The 9347-nt window shown below is 36.0% G+C and overlaps 1 non-coding gene across 1 annotated transcript; it reads right to left on the reverse strand.

The window, feature by feature from the left end:
• Positions 1 to 8901: 8901 nt before the first annotated feature.
• Positions 8902 to 9008, reverse strand: LOC111899335 (small nucleolar RNA R71). The gene has a single exon (XR_002852874.1). It is a non-coding gene; the product is annotated as a small nucleolar RNA R71 (small nucleolar RNA).
• Between the last annotated feature and the right edge of the window lie 339 nt (positions 9009 to 9347).

Below are 9347 nucleotides of genomic sequence, written 5' to 3' on the forward strand. Positions count from 1 at the left end.
ACTGGTCCGGAATTGATGCCTTTGACCCATGCGTATAGTGAGGAAAACTCACCTTAATCGAAGAATCCGTAAACACTACGACACGCTCCCCTTTTTGCACTACTAGCTCCCACAATCCACTAACACCAAAAGCATGTAGAATCTTAATCACAGTACAAAACCCTCAAGTTTGAACCAACGTCAAACTTGGTTAAAAAGTCAACGGTCAACAAAAGTCAAAGAAAGTCAAAGTCCAAGGCAGGCTGAGAATGCCTAGCGTACTCTATTTGTATGCATGACATACAGGACCTAGACCCAGTATGCGTTGTGTACTCACCAGGTATGCCTGACATACTTACGTCCCAAAACAAGTCCTTTATTTAGTGTTTATTCCCTTAAGACCTTTCATCCAACACTCATATCTAATCTCAAATGACATCCTAAATCATAAAGTTTCCAACTTTATGACTTTGCATGGCTAGAAAGGGTCCAAATCCAAAAACCTAACTCATCATAAGATTGTAAACTTCATAACTGATGTGCACTAAAATACCTATTAGTTTTAAATTTATAACCTAACAAACTCTTACTAACTATGCACCTATAGGCAGTGTACCAAGTCAGATTATAGTGTAACTCAGGTAAGATGTGTGTCGATCATAGCGAACAAAATTCAATTAATAAAATTAACTACCTTTAATTAGACTAACAAACAAACTGTGATTTTGGGGGGTTTTACTAATTTTTCAAGATCAAAACAACTTAATATCACCTAGCAAGTAAGCAAGCAACAAAGTAACTTCAAGAATTAAAAGAATACTTCTACCCAGATCCGATTTCACTTTCTCCTATGGTTGATTTCTTATGGATAGATTATATTGATTTCCAGTTATCTAGCTATTGTGATCAAATATTTAGGCCTACCAATTTATGAATAACAAAGCAATAATCATACACAAGTTAAACACCAAATTGATAATATCACAATTGGACTATGAATGATATAAGTTACTATCCTATGGTCAATTCAAGCAACCAACCACAAATTAATACTAATTATGCTCTCTAAAACAGTTAACGTTACTAGCTTTAATTACTTAAAGTAAGATGTGATTAATCCTAGCTCTAATTATCTAATGATCATAAACAATTAAGGGATAGATTCATGTAATTAATATGATCAATTAACACACAAAATCTTATTTATAAGTTTTATAAACTAGAATTAAAACATGCTAGGGTTTATATATATCAAACACAAGTAAAATCAAATATAATCACCCAATAATTGAAATCAACTCATAAGTATCAAGTTCATCTTCACCAAACAAAGAAAAAGGTGCTTAGCCTCTCAGTGTAGCATAAAAACACAATAGATCTAAGTTAAATTAGCTAGACATGAGTTTAACAAGAAAACCAACTAGATCAATGATGAATATCTTCTAAATCTTCTTTAATCCTTGATCTCCACTTGAATTTTGAGTTTCTTCTGGTTTCTAAGGGTTATTAATCGCAATTAACCTCAGAAAACCGAATGCATGCTTTTGATTCCGGCCTAATGTTCGGGATTTTGTAATTGTGGATATTTGAACACCACGTAATGGTTGACCACCACCACACCGTGATCCTCCTATTTTTCCCATGTCTTCCAAGTCAGCATATGGGTCACGATTCTTCTATTTGCCACGTTGTGGTTATGTCACCATGATGTGGTCTTCAGACAACATTTCTTCTTCTTTTGTTTTTGCTCCCGTTTCCTGCTTCCAGCTCCTCATATGCTCCCTTTTTTTCCCGAGCAAGTCTTCGTCGCTACAAAACATAATTTAAACATAATAAGTATCTTTTGTTCCATATTATGCATAATTGTATCTAAAACTATTAGAAACATGCATTAATTATGTAGTTAATTATGCACACATCAAAATACCCCACACTTGGCTTTTGCTTTCCCCCAAGCAAAACTGATTTACTATCATCGTATCAAGACTTTAGCTACCAAAATCGCACAATTCAATCCATTTTGAGCCTCTCCATTACTCCAATACCGGAATGCATGTATTGGTGTCTATATTTTCCTAAAAACCTCCCCAATCCTAATTACTCACAATCTTCATAAACACTTTCCCACCTTTTTGAACAACGCTTATTTTATGCATCCCTCCGAATCCATCCCCATAAAACTTTCTTAACCTCAAGGTATTTTTTGTTAACCCCCCCCCAAGCATACATATGGAAAAATAAAAAAGAGTACAATATTAAATACTTGGCAAATTTTCGCCTTATTCATTAGTGTTCGATAATTTGGAGCTTTTCTTCATGATAATTCTTGATCTTCATAGCTTTGTAGACTTTCATTCTTTCAAACTTTTGCAGCTTTTTTTCTTTTCTATTTTTTCCATTTTTTTTTTCTTTTTTCTCAATTTTTTCACTCAAAACTAAAAATACTAAAGATATATGGTTAAACAAAGGAACTTAACTTCAACCCTTATTGGCTATAGGTATTAGTCTAAGATGCTATGACTACATAAACTCTCTTGGATAAATTTCTGGTACACGATGCTAAACATATTGTTGGCCTCAAACTAAGTGAGGTCGTGTTTTTGTTCCATGATTTCACTAGGATAGGGAAGCCACAAATACACTATAACATATATTAGCTAAAATAAACGTTGAAATTCGCATCGGATCGTCCCACACAACAATAGAAACCTACATCTCAACATAACAATTTTTTTTAACTAGCTTCAATTTTAGATTATTATTTCAAATCATTCTAATAAAAAAAAATTAAATCCTAGTCATTTTTCAATTTAATCAAAATGCTTGTTGTAACATCCCAAAATTTAGGTATAGCTATTTAACCCTTCTTCCTTTCCAAGTTGTCAAATTTAGCCCCTAAAGGAAAATTTGTGCCATTGAGTACGTTGGGCGTACTGAAGAGTACGTTGCACGTACTCATGCGCTTACAATGGACGCGGACTCGCCTAGGTAAAATGGGCATACCCAGGGTTATGCTGGCCGTAGCAGGCCCAGATGCAAACCCTAATTGTGGCTTGTGCTCTATAAAAGGAATGATAATGCCTTTACCCCAGCCACCATACTTTAGTGAGTGAAACCACAAGAGAGAAAAAAAAACACGTTATAAGCTTGAAAGTGCCATTTCAAGGTGGTGAAGGAGAAGAGGAGGCCATTATAGGAGCTAGAAGTTGGTGTACAAGAGTAGATCCGAGTTCTTCAGAGGTTGGAGCTTCTTTTAGAGGAAAAACGCTCAAAGCTTTCCTTGTTATTTTTTATTTGTGCTTCATGGACCAATTTTTAGGGTTTTTGGTCCCAAGTTGGAGAATTTCTGAGCAAATGGTCTCCATAAGTTTAGATCTACCATATTTGAAAATAATATGAGTTGTAGGTTCATAAAAATCCAATCTTGGACATGAATATTAAGTCATGCATGAGATATTGGCTTAATGAGGAAAGAGGAAAGGTGTTGGAGTGGTTGGTGACCTTTACAGCCATGCAAAGGATTAAAGGTTTCAACTTTATGGATTAAGTGACCTTAGAAAAGTCAGATATGGAGTTTGAGTATATGTGTTAACCGTTTAAGACCAAAAATCCATAAATGCATGAAACTGAGACTTACGCTGGGCGTAAATCTCAGCACACGCAGCGTAAGGGTCTGAGACCCCGATTCTGGATCGCCAGAGTACGCCCCGCGTACAAGAGCTTGTAGGCGCTGCGTACTGCCACCTATTGACTTTTGTTGACTTTTAGGGCTTTAGTCAACATTTGGACATTTAGGTCAAGGAGGGGTAAAATGGTATTTTACCCTTCTATGGGATTGTAGAAAGGGATTTAGTCTAGCCTTGAGAGTCGTTAATGATTTGAACAATTACCTTATGTGATTAGGCGGGACTAGGTCGTTGTTTCGAGATCCGGGGATTTTGAGCACGTGAGTTACCAGACATAACACAAGATGAGTCTTCTCACTATACTTTACCTAGAGTGCTAATTACGTGTGACCGAAAGGTCTTATGTGCTATGAGTAGAATGCGATATATGATGTTATGTGATATGTATGTGCTATGTTGAGTTATAAGTAGTATAGTATGGACCGGAAGGAAAGATGATGAGGACCGGAAGGTCATTACGGGTATATTTGGAAGGTCTACTAGGGTTGGGACGGAAGTCCCCTGAGACGAATGGACCGGAAGGTCCCATAGAGCTATGGCCTTGAGTGGCGTATGTGCTGTATGTGGTATTTTGGGGAACTCGCTAAGCATTTATGTTTACAGTGTTAAGTGTTATGTGTTTCAGGTACTAGCGAGGACTGTGGGAAGGCGCCTGCATGATCCGTACACACACAGATGGAGTTTTATTTACATTGAGATCTTGGGATTTGTTTATCGAGATGATGTTGATATATGGATTTTGATATTACATATGAATTTTATGATATTTTGAAATGGAAAAATTTGTTTTGAAAATTTATGTTGTTACACTTGTTTTCCTAGATTCAACCCTTACCCCACACTTACATGATATAATGTCCTCATTGCGTGCTAAACAATAAATGAACATATAAACTAAATAGGAAGAATTGGAACAGACTCCTCTTGGGTAGTAGTGGCGAGATTGAATTCTGAAATTTGTGTGGTAAGGCTTGGACTTCTCGTAATATGGATGGAAATAGTACTTCTAAGCTCTTCTCATATGAATGCAAATCTGCCAAATCGGACTAAATCAAAGAACCAATCTTCAAATAAAGTGATGAACCGCTATGACATTGTAGGAAAGCAATGCCACAACTTGGTTTAACGTTGGAAGTCAAAATGGTCGACAAAATAAGATCACCATGACGTAATCTAATGATGCCACGTTTCGGTGTAGTTAGATGCAATCACGATAAAAAAAATTTGCCACGACGTGTTGATGATGTCCATGTCGTGGTGGCTTCTTAGAAACCTTTTCATATCAAAAGTAATGCATCGACTCTTCAAAGTGTTAAGGACCATTACCAATCTTCTTTTTTCAGTAAAATATTCTTTAAAATGGTTTTTCCCCACATCATGTGGGAGCCCGACACTTATCTAAGAACATGGTCTTCAATTATATCTTCAAAAATTTCACGACTTCTTTATCCATTAAGCTCCTCTCCGCTTCACTTACCTCCTTTCTATAACTACAATATAAAATCAGAAGACTAGAGAAACACTTGATAATTTAGTTAGACTAAAAATAAAAACTAAAACCAAAATAAAACAAAAAATGAAAGAAACAAAATGCAAACTATAAAAATCGGGTTGCCTCCCGAAAAATGCTTCTTTTGTTGAGGATTCGTGAGTCGGACTCCTTCCCGCTCTAAATTGTTGCGGTTGGGAGTGGGATCTCCCTTTGATCCTTTTGAACCTTCCATTTGCATTTACAAGCTTGAACCATTTTCTTGTAAGCCTTCTTCGAATTCTCCTTCTTCTTCTTATTGGTATTGACTTCATATTTGCGCTTTACCATTTTTCCTTTCTTCTTTGCCTTATTCACCTTCTTCTCATCTTCCTTATGACCTTCTTTGTCTACCTCCATCTTGACCATATTAGGCTCCTTCAATTCTCCACCCATCTCTTCATCAATTATTTCTACTTCTTCATACAAGTGATTATCTATTTCATCAACTTCTTCCTCCTAAACCTTAGGTGTAGTAAATGCAATCACCTTAAATGTGATAGGAATCGAGACTCTTGGTTTCGAATGTTTGACATTTTCAACATGGGGTTCCTCCTAAACCTTAAGCTCTTCTTCCATCATCTTCTTAATTGCAACTAGCTCATCACAATCTTCTTCCATCTCATCCATCTTTGACACTTCATCTCTTGGCTCTTCATGACTCACCTTAGGACTCATCTCGAAAGTAAAAGCATCATCTTCCACATGAAGTGTGAGTTTTGATTCGTGGATGTCAAATAGTGCTCTTGTAGTACTCAAAAATGGTCTTCCTAAAATAATTGGAAATTCTTCATCACCTTCATGTCGAGAACCAGAAATTTGACCGAAAAATCAATTTTTCCCACTTTCATTAGTAAGTCACCAATGATTCCTCTAGTATATGTGGTCAAGTGATTTTCCATTCGAATGGTCATCCTTGTATCTTGGAGCTTTGGTAATCCGAGCTTTTAGTAGAAAGAGTATGGCATGAGGTTAATGCTTTCCCCCAAATCGACTAAAGCATTAATGGAAGTCGAATTGCCAAATTCACAAGGAAATGAGAGTTGGGTTAGATCTCCCTTCTTGATTGGTAATCCCTTGATGATCCCAGTTGAACACAACTCATTAAGAACTATTGTCGAGGCCTTTTCCAACTCCTTTCTATTACTCATCAAATCTTTTGCAAATTTTGGAAGTTCCGTCATTGATTTGAGGAATGGGGCGTTAATCGAGAGTGAGAGCACTTGTTCCATAAATTTCCTTTGTTCGGGCTCCGAAGAATGTCTGATTGCTCGAGATGGGAATGGAAAAGGTGGTTGAAACAGATCAAAAAGAGAAAAAACTGATTCTGCTCGAGACCACAACGTGGTGAAGCATCAAAGAACACTTCACTTTTTGCTCTTTTTGCCTCGGGCTTCTCTTGTTCTGATGTTGCCATATTTATACACATTTTACGCAATATTTTAATACATTTTAAGTAATATTTTGGTTAATTACAAAGACTTATTGAGTTAATTTATGTTTTGCAGCCAAATACGACACTCTTGAAGAATAAGAACCAGAAGTGACAAGCATTGGAACTTTGGAGGATTGAAGCTTAAAAGGAGAAGATTTTAGAAAAATATCAAGCTCACGATGTGATACATAAATGCTCACGATGTGAGGAGGGAGTTTCTAGAAGATTAGTATGCGGAAGTCAGATTCCTTAAACAATACGGATTAATACCAAGCTCACGACGTGAGATTCCTATCTCACGACGTGAGCCACGATTTTGTGAAAACTATATAAATCCCTTTGCACTTATGATTTGTAAAAGCTTTTGGGAGGAAGGATATTCTGAGATACACGAATTTGGAGGTCAGAACCCTGCGGAAAACATCTTTGGAAGGAGAAATTGTTTGAAGATCAATAATTTGAAGATTATAACTCTACACTCGGTTTGCATTAATTTAGACATGTCAATTTCTTATGAACTTGTGCGTTTGATTTCAGCTATGGGTAGCTAAACTAGTTTAGTTTTGTTTATCTAGATGAAACCTTAGAACTATGGTTTAGTTTATTATTTTATGGATTTTATAAAATTAGATTTTTGCTTGTGTTTGATTAAAAGTACCTAGCATGTTAAAGTTTGTAACCTTGTTTCTTTAATTCAAGTTTAGTGTAGCTTAGTGACCATTAAATTACATGAACTTATTCACCTAGTTTAGTGACCATTAAATTGCTAGAGCTAGGAGTAACCACATCTAGATTAAGTAATAAAAGTAACAACTTAAATGTGTTGGAGAAAATAATTGTGATCATAATTTTGTTTGCTTAATTGTCTTAGATAAATCTTACATAGCTCAATTATAATTAATAACTATGTCTATGTTTGCTTGTGTATGACCATACATAGTAGTACATGAATTGGTGAAAGTATTAGTATATTGGACAAAGATTGCTAATTACATAACAATTGGTAACCAACTTTATTAATTCATAAATAGTAACTAGCCATAGGAAAACGGTGGATTCGAAACTAATCGAAAGTGTTTTTAATATATTGTGTAAAACCGTTTTTAGTTGAGTGCTTAAGTTTTTCTGAACTTGAAAAATTAGATAAAAATCCCTTTTTAACATTTTTTGCTTTCAGATTAATCTTTTAGTAGTTATGTTAGTATACTAAATTCATTCCCTGAGTTCGATACCCAACTGTTCCTATTATACTATTTGCGGTTAGCTCCATAGCCTTAGATGTAATAGTTAGTTAAATAGTTGGTTAAAACTAGTATATAGATATTACGCATCAAGTTTTTGGCGTCGTTTCCAGGGAAGCACTATTTTAGTTTTTAATTTAATTGCTTTAGGTTAACCTATCCTTTTGTGGGGTAAAACCTGAAAAAGGTTACTTTTTAGCACTAGTTAAATTTCCCTGAAATACTGAACTCACAATGTAAGCCCTTAAAGCTCACGACGTAAGATCTAATATCTCAGATTTCATTTAATTTTGCTTTCTGTTTTAGATTATCTGCTATACCACGAGATGGCACTTATTACCATGTCGTGGTAATCAATCAATGTGTCTTTTTATTTATTTTTAGTTCGTTTTTAATTTTTTGTTTTTGTTTTTGTTTCAGGAGTATATGACCCACGGATCAAATACACCATTGACACCACCATTTGAAGATCCTTAGCAATATTTTCATAAAAAGAAGGACAAGTATGTACGAGGATCAAGCAACAAGCCGAGAAATGAAAGCACATTCAAAAGCTTTGAGAAGACTCCTAACAAAAAGGAAGTTGGTTACAACCCCGAAATAGAAACAGACAAAAGTAGCAAACCTGAAAGCTAGCCCAAAAACAACATGATAGACATTGATGACATGAAGATGGTGGCATACAAGAAGAGAATACGTGAGGACACCGATCCAGGGCTTGTGCAACCTGCAATTCCCACTACCTCCACCTTCGAGCATAAGGGACACATCCTTTCCACGCTAAAGGATATTCGATTCTCCGGAAAACATCATGAATATGCATACAAGCACCTCGATGAAGTCAATGGCATCGCCGATTATTTCAATATTTCGGATGTACCACGAGAAACTGTCTTGTTAAGAATGCTTTCAGTTACCTTCAAAGGAGTAGAAAAAGATTGGCTAAAGGAACACCCAACCGGTTTAATCACAACATGGGCGCAAATGCATGAAGAATTCCTCCAACAATTTTGCCCACCATCAAAGGTTTCTAAACTCAAGAAAGCCATTTCCAATTTCGAGCAACAAGTAGGAGAATATTTATATGAAGCATGGGAAAGGTATAAGGGGTTACTAAGGAATTGTCCCCAAAATGATCTAAACAAACAACAAGAAGTCTCGATCTTCTACGATGGGGTAAACGTAACGATAAGGAAACTCATTGGTTCTCAAGGAACTTTAACAAAGAAGAATCTCACTGAAATTAAGGAGCTATATCGAAGAAGTTTCCAAACATTTAAGGGAGTACCACAACCCAAGACAAGACGGAGCTAGGGGAACTGGAAATGGTGCTTCGGAAGACATGGCGTCTATTTTGGCAATGTTGAGTAACATGGATCGAAGAATGACGAAGATGGACCAATCCATACACGCAATATAGGTGGGGTATGAAATTGCAATGGGCCACATTTGACTAAGGATTGCCATTTAGACGGAAA

The sequence above is a fragment of the Lactuca sativa genome, chromosome 6, assembly GCF_002870075.4.
Source record: "Lactuca sativa cultivar Salinas chromosome 6, Lsat_Salinas_v11, whole genome shotgun sequence".
NCBI lineage: Eukaryota > Viridiplantae > Streptophyta > Magnoliopsida > Asterales > Asteraceae > Lactuca > Lactuca sativa.